General features: G+C 42.5%; 1 protein-coding gene and 1 non-coding gene across 3 annotated transcripts in view; both read left to right on the forward strand.

Moving 5' to 3' along the window:
* The window catches only part of TMEM132D (transmembrane protein 132D), a 583,143-nt gene that overhangs the window by 470,512 nt on the left and 89,359 nt on the right, over positions 1-23,272 (forward strand). The window lies entirely within an intron of this gene.
* Positions 21,017-21,120, forward strand: LOC112933873 (U6 spliceosomal RNA). Its single transcript, XR_003237759.2, has one exon. It is a non-coding gene; the product is annotated as a U6 spliceosomal RNA (small nuclear RNA).

A 23,272-nucleotide genomic window follows, 5' to 3' on the forward strand; every position in this document is an offset into this window, starting at 1 on the left:
CAGTCCCTTCTTGTTCGTGCCTCTCTGGGGAGACAAGGTAGACAATGAGTAAACTTACAAGTGGGCATGACGATGGCAGGTAGGAAAACACCCTTCAGGTAACTCCAAGGTGCACGGATGTGGCGGCGTACTGACCCAGTCCAGGAAGACTTGGGAAACATTTTAAGGCATCCCCAGGAAGCACTCATCATAAACAAGATTATTTCATTTACAATTCAGCACCCATTCAGTATTCTCAAACAAGACAAATCACCTACTATGGGTCAGGCACATGGGCAGATGTTAAGATGATTTCATCACTCTTAGCTGTTTCACGGCAGCATGGGGTCTTAGAGGGTGAAATGGGCTCTGCGTAGCTGATCTTGTCTGGAGCAAAATTTTAAAATGACATTTTAATTAAAAAAAAAGTCAGCCTCTGTTCCATTAGCTTCTGAGTCCTTTGTGTGGCATTAAATAGCAATTTTCTTAGTTTTCTTCTTATACCTTCAGTGATGTCTGTGTTTTGGCACAGTGAGATTCTGGATTCGATTTTAAATTTAATCCATTAGAGTTATCTTCATTCTACTTGTAGAACAGATTTTGCAAGGAGGATTGCCTTTGCTGGTTCGTGATATTAGGAGTGTCTACAAGCATTCTTTCATGATGGTTGAGTTAATTAGTGGGAGATCAGAGGGTCATACTGAGTTCATTATCTCCAAGTTGATGAGGAAATCAACTATCTATGACACAGTTTCCACATTAAGTGAGCAAATGCTATTTCCTTCAGCAAACATTTCAAAAAAGTGTAGAGCCCTCAGTAAGCTTTCTTGGACTCAAAATGGCAAGTCAGAGGTGCCGACAATTATTAGATACTTCAATTTTATGTGAAAACCCTTTCCCTTCTTTGCAAATAGTCCTGCAGAAATTTAACTTCATGATATCAAGGTAGAAGAATAATTTAATTTTTTAACATTTTTTAAAGATTTTGTTTATTTGTTCATGAGAGACAAAGACACAGAGAGAGAGAGAGAGAGAGAGAGAAAGAGAGAGACAGAGAGAGAGAGGCAGAGACACAGGCAGAGGGAGAAGCAGGCTCCATGCAGGGAGCCCGACGTGGGACTCGATCCCTGGACTCGGGATCTCGCCCTGAGCCGAAGGCTGATGCTCAACCGCTGAGCCACCCAGGCGTCCCAAGAGAGAATAATTTTAGATTTGACTTAAATTTTATGTTACAGGTAGAGAAATATTCAAACAATGCAACCTTATTTATCTATTTAAATCTAATTGCTTGCTGGGAGCTTTGTTGCCCGAAAGTTTCCTATTCTTTCAAGTTTTATCATGAGAATCTGCTCCTTGAGTCTAGTGGCCTCAGCTTTGGGGGTTGACTTTTCCAGCTGGGCAGAATTGTTGTCTGTTTCCACACTAGCCACCTTGTCACCTTGACTTCACATTGGTGAGGGGGGACACCCACCCATCATGAGGGAACTTTCCTGAGAACTAGGGACTGTTTTAGTAATTCTAGACAGTGTCGTGTGTGGTTATTCTAGATAGTGTCAGGTGTGGTTATTCTCACTTAATTATTAATTAAATAGATGGTGCACTGTCTGGTTGTTCTAGATGGTGTTATATGTGGTTATTCTAGATAGTATTGTGTCTGGTTGTTCTGCAGAGTACTGTGTCTATCCTTTGTTCTACATCTATGTGAATCTTACCAGGACAATTTGTATTGAAATTTTGTTCCCTGTGTTTGGTGAAGATGAATGAAAAGCCACAGAAAAATATTAGGGGGGAAAGTAGTTGAGGATTTGTTATTTTGTGGTCATCAAAATACTGAGAAATGCCATTTGGTTGCCGAATCCATTACTATTTCAGTAATATTTTAGAAGGCTGAGAGCATAATACATGTTGAGAATTCTGGAAGCTAAGGGAGAAGCTGGCCATTTGATCTAGCTGTCCCTTATAAATGTCATCATTTTACATATTGATTCCAATATTTGCCTGCTGCAGAATGAGGCCTGTCCATCCATGTTCTGAGACATGAAATGTAGAAAATCCTTATCCTTATGACTAACCCCAAATCTGAAGACCCCAGCAAAGTAAAAACTGATAGTGATTTGTATACTTCCTAGAGAAAATCTGTACATAGACTTCCAGATTTTTAGCTTTAGCAATTTGCTGATATACATTTTTAGAGAAAATAAAACGAGCTACTTAGAAGGCTTTTGAAACACCCTTTCGATTAAGGAGGCAGAGACATTAACAAGAAAATCCATATTATAGCTTGTACAGTTTTTATACCTTTGATACCAGCTTCATGAGCAGAAAAAAGAATTGGCTGGATGAGTATATAATTTATTCTGGACCATAAAAGATCCTTTTATTCCAGTAATGAACAGAACTGGCCTATTACTGTTAGGCCACTGTATTCACGGATTATTTTATTGCTAAAAACCAATGCATTTGGTATGTCACTTCTTCCTGTTTCCACAGAAAATACATCTTGATCCCATTGTATAGTTCACCTGTGCCCTCGTTGACCTATTATCCCATCTCTCTACCTTGGTTTCAATCTCTCTTTTTCCACTTCCATCTGAAAGGAATGATTCCATCAGAACCACGATGACCACCCTGCCTTTGCCTTCTCATGCCCACACCTCTCAAGCATTGAGATTGCTTTACAGCCTTTGCAGTAGAATGCCTTCCTTATGCATATGGTAACTTGCTTTCTGAGATGAAAACCCCAAATCTGGGAGCTGGTGGATGAGATGAAGTGAGTCAGGCAGGAAGGATGGCATGCCAGCAAATACTCTCTGCAGGAGGCTCCTGCCTCTCCGTTCACTCCAGTGCCGTCATGCCAGAATTGCACCTGGAGTTGGCAGATTTTCCTGTTTTTCAATAAAAGCTATAATGTAGCATTTTTATGTGATACTTTCTGATTTTTAAAAGTCTTATGAGTAATTCCTTTTTAAAATTTTTTTTTGTATTATTTTTTAAACACCAGACAGGCTAAACAGAACACATCTGTTGGCCAGGTCTGGCTTCTGGGATGCCAGTTCTCATGTTCTGTTTGATAGGTTGATTTTCTTCTGCTCCTGCCACATTTTCTCCTCTTCATTGCTTTTTAGCCCAAAGCAATGGTGTGTCCTATACCTCCACCCACTCTCACTGTAGGTTTACAAACATATCACTACCCCATAAAGATATGGGGAATGGAAGCTATTACTTATTAGCTGACAGTAGAAATCTATTAAGGGCAAGAACTGTCTCTTTTCAGAAAAAAAAAAAAAGTTCTAGTGAGTGAAAAAAAAAATAGCTGCTCACAAATGTTTACGGAAGTTTTATTCATAATTTCCCCAAATTGGAAGCAACCAAGATGTCTTCCCATAGGTGAATAACCTGCCACCTCCAGATAGTGGGATGTTACTTGACGCATGAGAGAGAGCTACTGAGCCTATCCTCAGATTTCAGTTTTTGGTAGTGAGTCAATCCTAAGCTTCCATCTTTATTTTTCCTAGTTTCCAATTCATTTGTGGTCCCTTTCCAATTTCTCCGTTATCAGACCAAAAATGCACAAAGCCATGTGAAATTTTTACCCTTTATTTTGTGGTCAGTGGTAAATCAGTTTCCTTGGACCCCCTCAGTGCCCACCTCTGTTCCTGTCCCTGTGGGAAAAAATGACTAGTAACATAGGGGCCCCCAGCACCTCCTCCCCAGGGGGCGTGAAGATTTCAGATGCCAACCGAAGCCAGATACCTGCTTCATTTACTCAAGAAAATCAAATCAATCAAAATGAGAATATTTCAACGGTTAATTAAAATTCCAAGATGTGATAGTAATAGAAGTAATTATCTACAATGTATTCAATTGGTTGTTAGCTAAACCCATAAAAAATTAATCAAGAATAATTTGCTATTTGATATTGACATTTTATATTTCTCATTCATGCTAAGGAAAATCCCATTAAAGAATCTAATTTACTTTGCATTAAACCCACCTTTACAAGAATTGAAATCAAGTCTTGCCAGATGATAATAATGAGATTCAGAATAACTGGAGATGAAGCCCCATGTTAGCAAGGCAGCAAGCAGAGGACAAACTCTTCCCAGCTGTTCTAATCTGGCTTGCAAAAGTGTATTTTTTAGTAGCTGCATGTGCACACACAGAGTAGGACTTGGTTAAACTGATATTTGCACACACTTACCCACCGCTTACCCACCCCCAGCTTCTAATTAACCCTTGCAGACTTTTACAACATACAAGCATGCAAGGCAGATAATGCCTAAACATGCTATGGGTACAATGTATACAAATTACAGTTAGCCTTGCCCTATTGTAGAAAAGGTACCAGATTTGTCGTAAATCTTACATTCAACTCTCCTGACTTTTTTTTTTTTTGAAGATTTTATTTATTTATTCATGAGAGAAAGAGAGACATAGGCAGAGGGAGAAAGCCTGATGTGGGACTCGATCCTAGAACCCCAGGATCACGCCCTGAGCCGAAGGCAGATGCTTAACCACTGAGCCACCCAGGCATCCCCGGCCCTCCTGACTTCTAAACTCGAATGTCCTCATCTGTAGAATCAAAATCAGAAGTGCCTATGATAAGAAATAGCTGTGAGCAAGTAATAGTGTTTCTAACTGCAACACACGCACAACTCCATCTGCTTACATGGCATCTGAAAAAGCACTTAGTGATTTGTGTTAGTTTCTCTGTTTTGATCTGAGGTGGCAAAAGCATGTGTGTACATGTGTATGCACGTGCATGCTTGTGTGCTTTCCTTCACCATGTTGGGATTGAGGGCTAAATCTGGCCTTTGGTTTTGAGTGAAATTCTGAAGCTCGGTCTTGATTTTGCAGCCGGAATGGGATCCATTAGCAATGTCTTGCATAGACAAGAAAGGGGAAGGGATGTACTTGCAGACCCTTGCCTCTCTCTCTAAACAAGAGTATCCTCAAGAATGTTTTATTCATCTTTATATTCCCACTGGCTGGCATTTTGTAGGAGCTCAGTAACAATTAAATGATTAAAGGACTAATCAATAGGCTTCATTAAAAATAAAATCTCTGGGATAATTACTTAAAATAGGGGCAAAATGAGTGTTTAGCTTCTGACAATAGAACAGGAAGAAAAATCAAAAGAAAGGAGAAAAATAACAGCCCCAAACACCAAACAAAACCTAAAAAAATGTAAGAAGAGGAGAAATAAAAAATAAAACAAGTTTTAAAAGCCAATGGAAGGGGAGGAGGGCAGGGGGTGTGGGTGAATGGGTGACGGGCACTGAGGGGAGCACTTGACGGGATGAGCACTGGGTGTCATTCAGTATGTTGGTAAATTGAACACCAATAAAAAATTAATTTATTAAAAAAATAAAATAAAAAAATAAAAGCCAATGCAAATAGACCACAAAGCATAAAAACAGAATAATTTTTTAATAATAAATGTATTTTTTATTGGTGTTCAATTTACCAACATACAGAATAACACCCAGTGCTCATCCCGTCAAGTGCCCCCCTCAGTGCCCGTCACCCATTCACCCCCACCCCCCGCCCTCCTCCCCCCTTCCACCACCCCTAGTTCCTTTCCCAGAGTTAGGAGTCTTCATGTTCTGTCTCCCTTTCTGATATTTCCCACACATTTCTTCTCCCTTCCCTTATATTCCCTTTCACTATTATTTATATTCCCCAAATGAATGAGAACATATGTTTGTCCTTCTCCGATTGACTTACTTCACTCAGCATAATACCCTCCAGGTCCATCCACGTCAAAGCAAATGGTGGGTATTTGTCATTTCTAATGGCTGAGGAATATTCCATTATATACATAGACCACATCTTCTCTATCCATTCATCTTTCGATGGACACTGAGGCTCCTTCCACAGTTTGGCTATTGTGGACATTGCTGCTAGAAACATCGGGGTGCAGGTGTCCCGGTGTTTCATTGCATCTGAATCTTTGGGGTAAATCCCCAGCAGTGCAATTGCTAGGTCGTAGGGCAGGTCTATTTTCAACTCTTTGAGGAACTCTAGAACTGGTCCATGGGAATAGTTGTGGCACCTGTTCTCCAGAGATCTGAAGGCATAGGGACACAGCCGTTTTTGGAATGGCATTTTGGCTGCTGGACTCTAGGGTCTCAACTGAGATCCTTTGGACACTAGATATGGAGGTCACTAAGCACCCCTTGGCAAGAGTGCCCAGGGTCAGTGAATCAATCTTCAGACTGTCTTTCTCTGTCTCTCTGTCTCTCTGTCTCTCTCTTTCTATCTCCCTCAGATTAGTGAGATTACAGGAGATAATGATTTTTTTCCTACTTCTTAAATAAGTTTGGTCTCCCTCTTATGCATTCATCTTTAAAATTATGGGTACCTCCTCTGCATCATCCATTCAGTAAATATTTTTAGTCATCCACTCTTTTCCAAGCACTCCGGTAGGAGTAAGAGATAAAGTGTAAACAAAACATGAATGACCTGTGCTCCTGGGGAGCCCAAAATGCAGTGAGGAAGACAGATCTTAATCAAATAATTAACACAAATGCATATAAAGATTTACCTCTGATGAGTGCTATGAAGGAGAGAACATGCTGGAAGAGCTGCTGTGCAGAGGTCAGCTTATTAAGAAAAGATGAAGATGCTTCTCCAAGGACGTGCTGCTTGGTCAGTGACCTAAAGGATGAATGGGAGGAAACTGGGTGGCAGGGACTGGGCGGTGCTGCACGCTGAGGAAATAGCATGTGCAGAGCCAGTGGGCAAGAGGGAACATCAGGATCTGGGGGACAGAGAGCAGGAAGCAGGATCTGGAGCACAGAGAACAGGAAGACTGCCTCCAAGGTGTTCATGTGCAAGTGGCAAGTGGCCACATTAACAAGGGCCTTGTAGGCCACATCAAAATAGTGTTGGCTGTTCCAAAAGCAGTGGAAAATCCTGAGGTTGGGTTTTGTCCAGGGGCAGGCAAGGGAGGGCAGTGGGGCATCAGGAGTGGGAAGGGCTCTTCTGACTGAAGTATGGTGAGCATATTATTAAATGGGCTTCAGTAATGGGTGGGCCAATGCAGAAGCTCTCTTTAGTGCCACAACTCAAGCGGGAGACAATTGCAATTCAGATGAGAGTGTCTGTGGACTGGAGTGGGGCTATGGAGAGGAGCTGATGGTTTTGAAGGAGGCCCAGAAGGTTGAATGGACAGGACATAGTGATGGATGGATGGATAAGGAGGTAAAGAAAGTCTGGAAGCTCCCTAGGCTGATGGCTTGAACACTTGATGAAAGGTGATGTCATTCTTGGAGACAGGAAAACTCAATTAGAGGGAAGATAATGAGCTTGGGTATATGTATGTTGATCTAAGTACCTTAGATATTAGGAATTAGTGCAAAAATACAGCCAGTTCATGCACTTTGGACACTAGACATGGAGGTCACTAAGCACCCGTTGGTGAGAGGTCAGCCTGGGGGAGATAATAACTGTAAAATGTAAAGCTGACACAGGTTGAATTCAACACTCAGAATTGCAGGTAGCCCTGGTGGCTCAGTGGTTTAGCGCTGCCTTCAGCCCAGGGCGTGATCCTGGAGACCTGGGATCAAGTCCCACGTCATGCTCCCTGCACGGTGCCTGCTCCTCCTCCTGCCTATATCTCTGTGTCTGTCATAAATAAATAAAATCCTAAGGTCTTTTGTTTTGGCTTTTTTTTAATTGCAAATCAAGAAATTATTCTGCACACTGAGGCTGGCTGATAACTTCCCTCATTCTCCTGCTATCTGATGTCCAGGTTGATAGATTCTCATTAGGGAAAATTCAACAAAAGATTTCAAAGAATTTATAATACCTGCTGCCTCACCTCCTCTGTGATATAATACCTGCTCAAGCATCATAATTACTGCCACCCTCAGGGAAAATGCAAACCCATTTACTTCAGTAAAAAAAAAAAAAAAAAAAAAAAAAAAAAACCTAACCAACAGTGAACAAACTCACATTAGCTAGAGAATATGAGTTGAGAGGCATTCACAGTGATGTAAAAGGAAACCAGGGACTCATTTTATATATAAAACAAACAAACAGTCATAGATACTGGAGAAAGTCCTAGAGGCTATACATCAAAATCATTAATGGTGGTTATGTCTGGGCAGCAGGATTATTGCTTCTCTCTATTTACTTCTTTACACATCTATGTATTTTCCAGATGCTCTACAGTAAAGCTGATACAAGTTTTATCTCTAATGCAAGAAAATGGCCATTCATCTACTTAGACTGAGGGCACCCTGAAAGCCATTTTTGCATTCCCCTTGCTAAGAGAAGGCCGATTTCATTAAGGTGCTGAGGGGGGAATATGTTCAGGAAATCTGGTTCCAGACCCAGGGGACTAAAATCACAATTGTTCTAAACAAAGCGTATTCATGTTCTAATGCTGCCATAATAAATGACCACAAACTGGGGCGGCCTAAGGCAGGAGTATAGCTCCAAGGTGGAAGTCTGAAATCAAGGTGTGGGCAGGGCCATGCTTGCTCTGAAGGCTCCCAGGAGGGTCTGTCCTGCCTCCTTCTGCTTCTGCCAGTTACCATCCTTGACCTTCCTTAATGTATGGATCTCTACCTCTCTGGTCACTGGGGATTCTCCCTCTTTCTTTGTCTGCATCTGCATTTCTGTTTTCCTGTTAGGATACCAGTCATTGGATCAGAGCCGCTCTAAGTCATTAGGACATCATCTTAATTTGATTACTGATACAAAGACCCCTCCTTTTTGAGAGAGAGAGAGAGAGAAAGAGAGAGAGAGAGGAAGAGAGAACATGCATGGGGTTGGAGGAGGGACAGAGGGAGAGAGAGAATCTTAAGCAGACTCCCTGCTAAGCACAGAGCCTGATGCAGGACTCAATCTCACGACTCTGAGATCATAACCTGAGCTGAAATTAAGAGCCAGATGTTTAGCTAACTGAGGTAGCCTGGTGTCCCAAACACCCCATTTTTAAAGGTCATCTTCACAGATTACTAGGATTAGGATTTGCATATATCATTTGTTGGGGGCACAGTTCAACCTTTGATACAAGTATTCTCTGACTTAGTTGTATATTATAAAAATACATACTAACTGATCCCATTTATATAAAATCTAGAAAATGCAGATTGATCCATAATGATGGAAAACAGATCGTTGCTTGCCTGGAGATGTGCTGGGAGAGAGCTGGTACCAGGAAGGTGTGGGAAGTCAGGATTGCTGAGGACCACAAAGAAATTTTCAGGCAGATGATAAATGCATTATATTGATAATAGTAGTGGTTTTCCTGGTGTATACACATAGCCTTTAACACATTATGGATTTTAAATAAGTGCAATTTATTGCATGACAAATACACCTCAATAAAGGTGTATTACATCTTAATAAATAAGGTATCTAATTTAAGAATTAGAGACATATTCAAAATTTATTTTATGAGGTTAGGATTACTGCCATAATATCACCACACAAAGACATCAAAAGAAAGAAAATCGTAGACCAGTATTCCTCAATGCAGATGCAGAAATGCTTTACAAAATCTTTGCAAATTTTTTTTTAATTTTTATTTATGATAGTCACAGAGAGAGAGAGAGAGAGAGAGAGAGGCAGAGACACAGGCAGAGAGAGAAGCAGGCCCCATGCAAGGAGCCTGACGTGGGATTCGATCCCGGGTCTCCAGGATCATGCCCTGGGCCAAAGGCAGGCGCTAAACCACTGTGCCACCCAGGGTTCCCAATCTTTGCAAATCTAATCTATAAATCGGGATGTAGGACAAACAATCCTATAAAAATAGCTAAATTATTTGAATCATAAACAAATAAATAAGTTCTCGAAAGTAGGCAAATGTCAAATAACCACCTAAAAATACATTCAACATTAGTTATTAGGTAAATGAACATTAATGTCACAATGAGATACAACCACACGTTCACTTAAAATGGCAAACATTCAAAAGATTGACAATATCCAGGACTGGAAGGCAAGTGGAGAATCCCAAACCCTCGTACATTGCTTGCGGGAAGGCAAATGTTACAACCACATTGAAAAGCAATTGGCAGATTTAAAAAGTTACGTAAACCTCTATAGGACCTGGTATTTCCATCCTCCAAAAGCAATGAAAATGTATGTCCACACGAAGGCTTCTGTGTGACTGTGCACATCAGCTGCGTTCATCTCAGCCAAACTGAGAAAGCCCAGGTGTTTTACCAGCTGGTCAACGTATCAACAAAGAGTGATTTATCCATGTAGAAAAATGTTACTTTGCAGTAAAAGTGAACAAGAGGAATACACATACAACAACATACATCATCTCAGCAATATCATGCTAAAGTGGAGGGACGTATTATCTGATGACACATATTTGAAATTTCTGGCGAATGCACAGATGAGGTAGAGAAATGGGAGTCTTGGATTAGGAGGGAAACCTGACCATACAGGGGCACAAAGGAACTTTTTAGGGGCTATGGAATGCTCTAATATCGGGTTGTGGTGATAGTTGGTCAATTGTATACATTTACTAAAGCCCATCAAATTATGCATTTAAAATGGTTGAATTTACTTTATGTAAACTTTACCTATGTAAAGCAGTTAGGAAACACATAATATGACTGGGACTGGTCCCTCAAGAAAAAGAAAAAAAAACCACATACACACAAGAATTCAGTGCAATGCTCTGTTCTCACGGAAAGAGAGGGACCATAAATTCAAGTTTTAATTTGACTAGAATTTTTATTAAAGTTACTCAGTAAAGCCCACCATGTCACCCTTAATGAAGTGTCTCAAATATGCCTTAAATACACATTTAATGTACATCTAATGAGACTCTTCGGCCAACTAATTATTAGGCATGTTTAATGGGGTTTAACAATTGCAAGGGAGAAGCATAGCCCTTTCTACATGGATTTATTCTTATCAAAAATACTTTTAAAGATAATGGATTTCACCCACATAGATTGCCTTTGTGAATAAAAATCATTACATTCACCCGGAATAATAATACTTCTATTTCTATCAGTTATTAACACTTCCCCAATTAACATAAAGAGTTGTTAGTTACTATTGGCATTCTTTATGGATTTGTGATTCTGTGTGGCTATGATATTTTATAGAGATTTAGATAAAATCGGAAATTTCGTGAAATGTACTCCATTTTGGAAAAGAAGCAGAAAAGAAATACCAATTTTGTGTTTGAGGCAGGTGAGAAAAGAGTGCAGGTTACTATGAATCAGGTTTTGAAGAAATGTAGACTTTTCAAGGCACAAGTTTTGAAAGCTAAAGTCAAGCCCAGATTTATTTTCTTGAGCACACAGAGTGGGCATTAACATAAATTCCATTGCTGCAGGTCTGAAAAGATTAGAAATTTAACAGTTGCTGCCATGCCTACAATGAGAAAGGATTGGAAGCCTTTACTTGGGTGTCATTTCTAAGAATATTTTTTACAAGTTTGATTAGGTCTCTTCATAAGAGCTTGTTAGACTGCATGTTTCCAAGTCTCCCTAAACTTGCAAATGACCAGCAGCAGTAACTGAAGAATGCCAGAAGAAGAAAGAACTTCTTTTTTTCTACAAACTGTGGTCACATTCACCCACTTGCATATCCAGAGGGGACCAAGTACTTGAGTTGTGCCTTGTTGCGTGACAGGATGGACGCATCAGTGAGCAAGACACACAATGTCTTGTGCTTGTCCATCTTAAGAGTCTGGAGCAGGTGGTAGCTTAGAAGTCTAAACAATTAAACTTAATGACTTAAATATTTTTTATCTCTTTATCATTTTAATACTCATATTTAATTTAACAAATTAAACTTAAAATGAAATGAGCATGAAAATAAGATAATCTCCAACCATAAGTGCTACAGTGTTGAAGAGGGGATGTTCTAAAGGGGAATGGGCTGGGGGTTTTGCACTGGGACTAGCAGTCGTCTCCCAATGGTTGCCTTGGAGGTGATGATACTACAGAAGAGAGAGGATGCAGGGGCTGGGGATGTGAAGTCATGCCTCACCCCCTGCACTTGCCTCACTTGGAATCTCCAGGCTGGATCACTGCAACACATACAAGTTGAAGCTCACATCTGTCACTCCTGAATTCTATTGTGCGTGTGCATCCTTCCCCTGCTCGGTTTATTTTATGGCACCATCACTTTCTTCCCATATTCTGTAAACATGGAGCAGTAAACCTTTTGCCTCGTACTAGCTTGGGGATTGTCTTGTCTGCTGAGTCCTTTGTCTCGGGCCCGCCTGGTGTGTGTGTGTGTTTTATAGATCCGACAGGGTGATACTTCTGAATCACTAAAGAAAGTGACCATTTGTCTTGGGCAAAGGTAATTCCCAGTGGTTCTCAAACTTTGCTGTCTATTAGAACTGCCTAGGGAGATTTTAAATCTCTGAATGTCCAGACTGCTACCCATAGCAGTTAAATCAGAATCTCTGAGTGCAAGATCCAGCATCAGCACTGTTTAACCTCCCCAGGTGATTCCTGCAGGCCACTAAGTTTGGAAATCTTTGGATCCGAATGCCAGGAGAAGATATAAACCATTACTGATGTTTGGGACTCACTCCCCAGCAATTCTGATATAATTGGTTTGGGGTGGATCCCTAGCATTGGTATATTCTACCAGATTTTCCTGTGACCTTGGTTGAGAACCACTGTTCTGGACCTAACCTCAGATGTGCTAGAACCTTAGGAAAACAAAGTGATTTGTCTCGGATACGTCTGACATTTTTCACAACCCTGGCTACACACCGTGGTGGCTTGACTCAAGGTGCTTTTGTCCTTGGAATATTAAGCCTTTGGTCAGAATCAGGGTGACCATCTCAGCCCACTGATTTTGAGCAAACCTATAGCCAGGTAGGGATTAAACCCATGACCTTGGATTCATGAATACCATGCTCTGACCAGATGGACTCCAGCAGGTATGTTCTTGGCTGCACATCAGTTGGATGCTCCTGCCAAAGTCCAGTTTAATTAGATTAAAAAAATAGTAATGACCATGCAAGGTGGTGATCGCCCAATGACCCCAGCAAATGAAGCAACACTCTCCTATGTTCTGGCTCTGCATAAGGCAACATCCGATGAAGCTGAGTTGCTTTCAACATGTGGCTCATTTTCCATTTCAAGCTTTATGAATATAACAAGATTTCCCGAGTCCACTCAGACAACGTGGAAGCTAGACCTACCTATAAGGATCCACCAATGACCCATTTAGCTTTCAATGTGGAACAAAACACTGAAGGGAATATGGCCATAGGGCCAGTTGCCTGTTGAATTCCAGCCTTGATGAACCCGGTGCTAAACATGTGAGGCGATGAAGACAGCTCACACAGTGTCTCCCAGTGGTGCTCAGGGCCAGGTGCAGAGCAACACAACAGCCCTGCCCTTCTGGAGCTTATGTCCTGATGTAGTCAAACAGGCAATGCATTCATAGGAAAAAGTGATTTTGGGGAGTGACAAGGATGATGAAGTCAAATACCAGGATGGGTCGTTTCAAAGGCTTTATCATAACCCTGGCTCCGCATCATGGTGGCTTAAGTGAAGTTGATAGCAGTGGAGATGGAAGGAAGTGGCTGGGTGTGCAGAACATACTGGAGCCGGTGCTCCCAGGATGCTCTGATGGACAGCACACAGGGTTGGACTAAGGAATCAGTCAGACCCTTGAGGTTCTGGCTGGAGCAACCAGATGCCAGATGGCATGATGTACTGTTTGGAACTCTGAAAGAGGAGAGACTCAAGTGGGGAATATCAAGTGTTCTGTTGGGGACTCAGTGAGTTGGACACACCGCAGCAAAGAAGTCAGGTAGGCAGGAGAATATGTGAGTCAGGAGTTCATAGGAGAGGTCAGGGCTGGAGATCTGCCATCAATCTGCCAATGAGTGGAACACAAATATCCCAAGACTGGATAAGATCACCCAAAGAGTTTGGTCTTCCATGGTCCATGGCACCTCTAATACCCCAAAAACAGAACCTCTTTGCTATAGTGGACAGTTCTCTATATTTTCGTATGGGTGAGAGGAAGATCAGTGTCCGAGGGCTTGTTCACAGAGCTTTGTTGTGCAGGAGGGCCTATAATCATCTTCGTTTTCATCAAGCATGCCAGCACTCCTCCGTCTTTCACGGAGGACCAGCTAGCCGGCCAGTCACACCTCTGAATCATGGAATCCTTAGCCTGGATGCTGAGAAGAGACAGGGCAATAAAGCCTTCAGCCGGGAGAGTAGCCAAGAATACTGATTTTGTTCCTACTACAGGCAGCACCCTCACCCCTAGCACCTAGAAAGAGGAGAGATCTAAGAAATATTTCCGTGGCCAGTAGTACATCATAGGGCTGAAGTCAATGCATGGATGGCTGTGGTCATTTTAAAAACCCAGACTCACCTTCCCTCATCTTCCAGAATAATCTTAATTGCATTCCCCCCCCCCCAATTCCTAATTAGTATTGGCTCAAGACATGCAAATTCATTTCTGCATTAGCCTAAGAAAAACATAATTAAGAAGTTGTCTGGTGAAAGGAAGAAAGAGCACATAATGAATTCCAGGGCCAAACTACAGATGACTTTTGAACTTCACAGGATTAGCCACACCACTGAATCTTCATTAGCATAGATAACCAAGCCCTGGCTCTCCCCCACCCACGCCCCACCCCCATAAGTCTAGCTGAGTCCCTGTGGCTTAGAAGTCAAAAAAGGACTCAGAACCACTTACAGGCCTTCTGGAGGGTTGGGGTTCTAAACAAGACCCACTTTTAGGTGTGCCTGGTTAGTCAAATGAAGACTGGAGCAGCCCTTTGATGTTTATTAATTTTGTATGACCTTTCCGTACTGACTGAATTAATTCCTTAGTTTCATGTACCATAAAACCAATAGATTTCTTCCAGCCTACGGAAAATTCTGTTGCCTTTGACAATTTGACATGCATTTTTCTGTAGTGATAGAGAAAGGGCTGACAGCTCGTTTAGTTAAAGGCTACAGGCAAAAAACTCCCCCAGTTTCAAAGAGCAAATACTTTATGATATCAAGAGGACTCTATCAACAGACATAAATTAAATATTCATGCCGAGTTTCACAGAACTACTCTTTGGAGCCAAGGAAGAAGTGAAGTTTCTCATAAGAACCATCATTGACATCCATAATTGTCAATCTTGGATATATGTTGAAGGTACTCAATAGCATTTTTGTAATATTCAGATTTTTCTCATCAGGGAGAAAAGTGCATCCCTGGATTTATAATTTCTGACACACACAGTAGCTTGCTTTGAAAAAAGAAAGTTATTAAAGAAGCCATTTACTTACTCTTGTGTTCTTAATATCTCCTACATGTTTTAGCTTTAGATGTTGAGATCAGGCAATGTTTGTATCCCAGACTGTTGGATCACACACGTGTTGGCAGTCTAGAAGCATCCATGCAAGGCATCCCAGATTCAGAGCCTCCTGCAGCCAGCCACATTGCACAAAGGCGATGTGAATATTGGTGGAAGGGAGAGTAGTCACTACTCCATGCCTATTGACATTGCCCCAGAATTGCATGTTCTAAGTATTAAAGACAAAGCAGGAATCCAGATTTTTGCATATCTCCCAATTTCTAAACACTGTGATCCTTTGAAAATGATTCGATCTGTCCAATTCAAGCAAAACATTCTGTGGGCTGGATTCAGTTCCCAGAACCCTAGTGCACAGTTATTTGAGTGATGTCTGAAAAACAAACGTTTGCAGATTGGAGGACATGCAAGTTCTTTGCCTTGAGGAGTATTATTCAGCCATAAAAGGAGTGAAGCCCAGATACACACTACAGTGGATAGAGCCTGATGACTGAAGCCTCTTGAAAGAAGCCAGTCATGGAAGACCATGTAACACGTTATTCACCTCCTCCTAAGTGTCCAGAACAGGGAAACTCTAGAAAGGCAAAGCAGATTAGTAATGGCTTGGGGCCGGAGCCAGGATGGTGATCCAGAGAGAAGAATAGCCATAGGGTGGGTACAGGGCTTCTTTTCGAGATAAGAATGGTCTAAAGCTGACTGTGGTGATGGTTGTACACTTCTTTGAGTATACTGAAAAGTAATGAATTGCGCACTTTAAATGGGTGAGTTGTGTGGTATATGAATTATATCTCAATAAAGCTGCCCAAAAAACACAACCATCACACCACCAAAAACTGCAATTCCTCGAGCAAGGAGCTGAAATTTTCAGCATGCGGAACCGACCCACAGAGTCTGGATGTCACCCTATGCCCTTGTGCATCCTACTGGAAACATCCCCCTAAAACTCAATTTGCAAATTAAATTTATGTCCTATTTCTAGGAGATTCAGGCTGATGGTCATTCACATGTTCACTGAGCCTCTCTTCCTGCTGAGAAAGTCTTGGACATTCTTACACATGACCTGTTGCCAAGAATTAAAAGGAAACAAAAACTTCCATCGTTTTGTACACTCCTTCCAGTGCTGGGATGTCCAGCCAGGACTTTAAGCTCACACTTAAAGTAAGGAATATACCGTAGTCTTCTCTCCTCCTTGGAAATCCTACTTTGAAAACACTAATCTTATGGATAAAATTGGCTTAAAGTCTTAAACTCGTTAATATGCCTTTGTCTTACTAATCAAGAGGAGGATAGACAGCCCATTTTGTGGGGATGAAGGGTTAATCCGAGCCCCTCTCCTCAATACAATACTCCTGAACACATGGGATTTATACACATCATAGAGTGCTTTTTGAGAAACTCCCAAAGGAGTCCTTTTTCTTCTTTTTTAATGTAGAGCCTATTTGCCTAGCATCCCTAAAGAAGCTCGTGTTATTTTTGTCACTTAGAGTCTTCTGTAGCAGTTAATGTAATAAATAAAAATCTCTATTTGACCACATCCTTGAGGATGTTGAGAATGCTTGGCCAATTGGCTTAGCAGCTTACTGACTTTGAACAGTGGCAGGAACCTGGCCCAAGGATCTCCCCACAGTTACGTGCTCCTCCTGGAGGGGATTTCAGTAATGTGGTCTAATCAGCTTAAGGAGTTAATTAAACAGCTGTCACTTAGCTCCTTAATTCTGAAACTTGATGCTAAATAAGATTTGAAATTAGTTATGCAAAACTGAGCAGAGCTTTTGTGGTACCAGATATCTTCAGGTGGCACAGAATAAAGGAGGCCTCATTCCCAGACAGCAGGGGGTCATGGGGTGACCCCAAGAAAGGAACCAGGGTCCTGGGAAAATGCTTGCCTTGCTGGAGAATGCAAGCAACCAGGCAAGAGTTCAAAATCTCATCCTTTTCATCCAAAAGGGACTTCATGTTTAGGGATGATTATTATCTACCAGAATAGAAGTCACCAAGCGGAGCTTAGAGGTCAGTGTGCCCTGTAAATGTGTTTTGTTTGGAGTTCTCAGTGGTTTTTGCAAAAAGTGAGCCAAATGTGAAAAATCAGGAGATTTCACATAAAAATATTGATCCTCAGCTTCTCTCAAAAAATCAGGAAATGTGCAAACCTGAGTTTGTGTTCCTGCAAGGCAAATATTTTGGGAGAGTGAAAATTGTCTCTTGATTGAGCATGAGATCCTGGCTCACCTGGTTATGGATGAAATCAGTTTTGATGCCATGTCCCAGATACGTGTCTTGGCCAAGGTGAAGTGGCACTACAAGAGTAGGCTGTATGAGAATTGCCCCATCCCTTGAGATGCCTGTGCATCCTTACCTGTGGCTCAGAAAACCCCCTATAAGAAAGGTGCAAATGAGCAGAAAAGCTCAAGATCCAACGTGATTTGCCCCAGGGTCCTGCCCAGAGGTTCCTCCAGAAATAAACCTGATGTAGGTTTCCATGAGGAAGGAACACGGCCAAGGACTCATGATCCTATATGTCATCCAGCCATCCTAGTGCAAGCCTGTATGCACCAGACACTGAATAGAACTCACTGCCCAGGACAGCGGAGCCCTGGCTCATCCAGGAGTGTACGTGCCAAAGTGAACACGGCCAGTGAGAAGGACATGCAGCCAACATCACCTTTGAAAACTCCTGAGACCACTCGAAAAACACAGTCTCTAAGCTTTAAAACTTCCTTCTTACCTTCAACATTGAAACAGATTATTGCTCCTTGCTTGAGCACCAAGTGAGGTGGCTGGTTTATTTATGCTTAGGGAACCTGTGTGCAAAAAACACAGCTTTAATGCTCAATTTCTTGTCAATGCTGTAAGATGCTCACACTGGGGGTGGCATGGGTGGTGTGGGTGCTTGCCCACCCTCGTGCTCTCACTCCAGGACAAAGCCTGAGTTCACAGGAGGTCCTCCCCATTATGTGTCCCAGCCTCTCTCCTTTCCTTGCTCCCTGCTTCTCTCCTTCCTTCTCTCTCTCTCACTTTTCCCTTTTGCCAAGAACATACTGAATTCCTATAAGTCATCATATGTCTTATGATACTACTAACAATAACCAGCCTTAATGAAGAATTAATGATGCCAAGGACTGTCTGGACACTTGGCACGCATTGACATACCCGCCCCTCACGAGAAATGTCCAAGATAGAGAGGTAGATAGTACTTGGAACTCCACTTCCCAGATGAGGAAAAAGAGGTACACAGTGTTTAAATAACTCAGAGTCATACGACTAGGAAGTAGCAAAGCTGGGGTTTGCACCCAGACAGCCTGAGTCCAGAGCCTCGCGCGGACACATGAGCAGGCTCCTCCTACCAGATGCCATTTAGATCTTTTAAGACAAAGAGGGGGTACATAATGTGCCCAAGGTCACCTACCTGAGCCAAGTGAGGGCTCACATCGTTCAGGCTGGGCTCCTTTACTCGGGTCCTGCTTCCAGGGTGGAAGAAATCCTGAAGTTAGGTGGAGTGGACAGTCCTAACTATGCCAACATGTGCTTTTCTTACCACCTGCCAGCCATGGTTCTAAGTGCCTTTCATATATGCAATCCTCACTTCCAGCTAGTAACATGGGAACATTTACAATCCCCACTGTAGAGATAAGGAAACCAAGGCATGGTGCAGTCCCCGGTTTGCCTCCAGTCGTGGACCTAGTAGATAGAGAAAGTAGGGTTCCAAGTCATGCCGTCTGGCTCTAGAGCAGGTGTCCTTTACTCTATTGCCTTCATATAAAATTTACCACATACGATACCTGTAATATTATATATAATAAACTGGAAACCATAATATCTATAATAAGCTAGAAACAGTAAGACTTATTGTTTCCACCTGGAGGCATTAAGAAAGAGGCAGCATTCTCGTTGGGCCTTGAGCTTATTCTCTCATGATCATTTTTAATAGGAAGCTCCACTGGTACAAAAAATACAATTTAAGAAATTTATTTATACTTAGTTTTCAAGATATGTGTACCGCAAACAGCCAGCCACCTCTAGCCGCACAGAGCCCTGTGCACAGCAGAGTTGTAATTGCCACAATGGGAAGGAAATTAAGGATTTCCTGCTTTCTTCTGTATTTTAAAATTTTCTCCTGCTCTTTGGTGTGTATATTTATTAAAACAAGCCCTGAGTCTAGCAAAGGAAAAGCAGAAGAAGAGGCCATCCGTAACACCTGGAAACGGGACTGAGTCCTAGGACACAGTTCAACCCTGCAGAGCGGTTCTTCTAGTCTGCTCCCCAGGGGACATTTGGCAAAGCCTGGAGACACTCTCCACGCTCACAGCTGTAAGGATGCCATTATTGGCATCTAGTGGTTGAGTCCAGGGATGCTCCTAAATATATGAAGTGCACACAATAGCCTGAAAATGAGGAGTTATCTGGCCCAAAACATCAGTAGCCCAAGGGCTGAGAAACCGCTCCTCCGTGAGTGACACTTGTGTGAGTATCAGAGATCCATTACCAGTTTTCAACTTTTAGATTCAACCTTTGTACAAAGCATGGAAGGCTTCATTATATTTCAGACACAACGTAGATGTTATCCACCTTGAGAGCATAAAAGTATCAGCTAGAAATGAGGAAAGTTGGAAGGTCAGGGTGGCAGGAAGAGCAGACGGGAGTTGGAGCCGGGCTCGCACCGTGCATGGAGGTTTTGGGTGTCTGTGGCTGTGCGAGGAGACACATGGTGGTCACAGCAGCCACTTATGCTTCCAACAGGATCCTGGGAGTCAGTGGGACTTGTTACAGGGCTTCTGTTAGGGCAGGGGTCCTCTCAAAGGCTTCCTTATGGGCACATCTGAGGAGTGGGCACCATGAACCAGACCATCTGCACTGGCCCTTCCGTGTGCCTGGGCTTCCGCCCACCGTGGTGTCCAAGTTCCTTGAGTAAGCATCACCAGGGGAAAAACCCGGCAGAAGCGAGATCACCTTCTCTGGCTGATCACAAGTGACATGGCCTCACCCTCATGACATTCTCAACCACAGGCAGGAATCACTGAGGCCAGGGCAAGCAGAGCTCCCGCCACTGCACAGGATGAGTGTCAAAGCCTCTGCAGACACAACCACTCAGGAATCGACACTTTATCTCTTGGTCAGAGGTATGTTTGCTTAAGTTATAAATCAAGCCCATGGAGGAACCAAAACAGGAATCTAATTATATTGGCTGAGAAAGGAGAGAGAGATGGGATTTCACCTGTCATGCCGAAAACTAGATAATGGCTGAGCTGGCTTTATCAAGAAAGTGTAATGTAGCATGTTGTTTAGATGGATGAAAAGCCTTCTTAATGGTTAGATGAGTCAAGAGTGGTTGCCTCAGGGGAAAAAATAGGGATAAGGAATGCGGATAAGGATGGCCTTTTGTGGCATGTTATGATAAACCTTTTCACAACTGCAGTGTTTTAACAATGACATTGCTTGACCTTGATAAACAATTTTAATTCACATAAAAAAGAATAAATACCATGGATCTGGCTCGTATCAATAGCTTCCATAAGGGAGCCTGCATGGAAGGCCTCATGTGGGCTCTGCAGTGTGGCATCTTGCTGCTTCCCCGTGGGTGGGAGGATAATTTTATTTGACCTGGTATGGCTGCTAACATGCAGCATTTCTCCATACTGTGGCACAGCCATTAAGCCGAGGGGCTGGTGTGCTGTTAAAAATGGAATGGTTTATAAATTTGTTTGCAATGCTGGCCAAATTGGCTGATGCTCCCCACTTACTAAAAGTAGTATACAGGTGCTCACTTCGGCAGCACATACACTAAAATTGGAAGGACACAGAGACTAGCACAGCCTTTGTGCAAGGGTGACACAGAAATCTGTGAAGCATGTTATTTCAAAAAACATAAAAAGGAAGATCGAAAAGAAGAAGCACACAGGTTATTGATAGTGATGCAGCATTGTTGCTAATGAGATGTATTATTTCTGGGGTCCTGTACTAGCTCTTCTATTTCACGTGGTATGAATAAGAAACCACAGCCCATCCTCTACTAAGTGTTTGTTATCTACAGGGGGTAGAGCCTGGAATGACAGGGCTTGACCAGACAAGCAAAAGACAAGGACAGGATAATGAGTCATTATTGCATTTATTAGGTGATTGATCTTTGTTGGGAAATGAGTTGAAAAGACTTAAGAAGTTAACCACAGTTAAGAAACGACACAGAAGCCATGCACAGCTGTGGAGATGTTTGGTTTGGGCACTATATCGGGCTGGGTCTGCCCAAGCTCATCACAACAGAAACCAGGAGATGGAGGGCCAGCCACCAAACACATGGAGGAAGTGCTGGCTTCTCATACCTGAACAGTTCAGAACTGGAGGAATATTTTTATTGTTTGGAAACTGAAGGTGGGGAATGTTATATATTAGTCAGGATAGATTAGGTTATAGTGCAATGACAGGTATCTCCAAAAGTCTCATTGCCTTAAAGCATATGAGCATATTTATTACTCGTTCTTCACGTCCTCTGGGGGTCAGCAGGAACCTCTTCTCCATACAGCCATGGGGATAACCAGACTAACAGAGGTGCTACCATCTTGTGGCTGCACCATCAGAAATATGCAAGCTCAGTCAGCAGAGCAGCTGATGAGAAACAATGGTAATCGCGCACCAAAGCTTTATTGCCCCAACCCAGAAGTAACAGATAACGCTGATCCTCACATTTTAAAAGCTCTAAGTATTCACGGGCTCCAACTCCAAGGGACCTGGGAAATATGGAGGTGTACATGGCATATTTCCTGAACCTTCCTTTCTCTGCAGTAAACTGGGATCCCCTCACATGGTATACCCGCCAGCATCCAGACTGATTGGCCAGGCGACTCTTCTGATTGATCAGTACTCCTGCCATACCAGGTGCTTTAGGACTTTCCTCCTGTACTTTAAATATCACCTTTGAGTATGATATAACTTGACAGGAGGGAAAAACTCATTTTTGTACTGGATATGAGCATCTGTCTTTAGCTGTGCAGAATATTGTATTGGTATGAAAACTGAATTCTTGCATCTTATGCCCCTTTGACATCTGATGTCCTAGAATTCAGTCTGCTGTGGACAGAGAATCATAAGGTACTACTTAATTTGTGTTGTTGGAGGTGGAATCAAGAGCAGAGGGTAAATGATGCCAATATTACAAAATTTTAAAGAGGATGGATTGATTTAGCAGAATATGCCTTTTTGTACATAACCATCAGGAAGATACCAGAGCATGTCGTGCTGATACAGGTCATGGAAAACCATCATTTGTAGCTGCCCGAAAGGTATCCCCTCTGTGTCCTTACAGCCCCTTGCTGTGTAAATTTCACGTTTTCTAAGTAAATTCCAAAAATCTGCTTTATTCAGCCTCCTTGGGAGAGAACAGAGTCCCTGAGGGATTAGGCTTGTGATTTAGTCTCTGCCAATTAGATGTGCCTGTGTGACACTTTCTCTCCAACGTGGGGAAGAGGAGGTATGTGGGATTTGGAGAGAGGCAGCAAAGGTCTTAAACAATCTGCCTGACTCCCCAGCCTCCTAATCAGGGCAGAGGCAGCAAGTCTGTGGCAGGCCCACCGAGGGTTCCAGACACTGATCTTGGGAGGTCGGTCGGGCTCTGTTTCCTCAGCCCCATCAACGAAGCCAAGTCCTCCATAAATCCCTTTCCCCCGAAATGAGCAAGAACAGATTCTGTTGCCTGCAACTAAAATCCTTGAGTCACATGGTATCTCTCAAAACCAAATGTGGTTTCCAAGATGTTCTTGAGGAAGGAGCAGGTATGGGAGAAATGAAGCACACATCCCATGCAACAAATATATTAGCAACACAGGAAGTGGCAGAGGCATCAGTAGGAGAGTAACGATGTTGCAGATTATAGGTAGAGTTAAAATGTGCTTGCAGGGCCTTGCAGTATAGCACCCCAGCTGGTGTCCACCCAGTCTGTGTGGCTCCTTGATGCAGGACGTGTCAGCTCGTCATCTCCTGAGGACCTGGACAGATGCCAACAAGCTTGCTGGTGGAGCATCT

The sequence above is a fragment of the Vulpes vulpes genome, chromosome 10, assembly GCF_048418805.1.
Source record: "Vulpes vulpes isolate BD-2025 chromosome 10, VulVul3, whole genome shotgun sequence".
NCBI classification, from domain to species: domain Eukaryota; kingdom Metazoa; phylum Chordata; class Mammalia; order Carnivora; family Canidae; genus Vulpes; species Vulpes vulpes.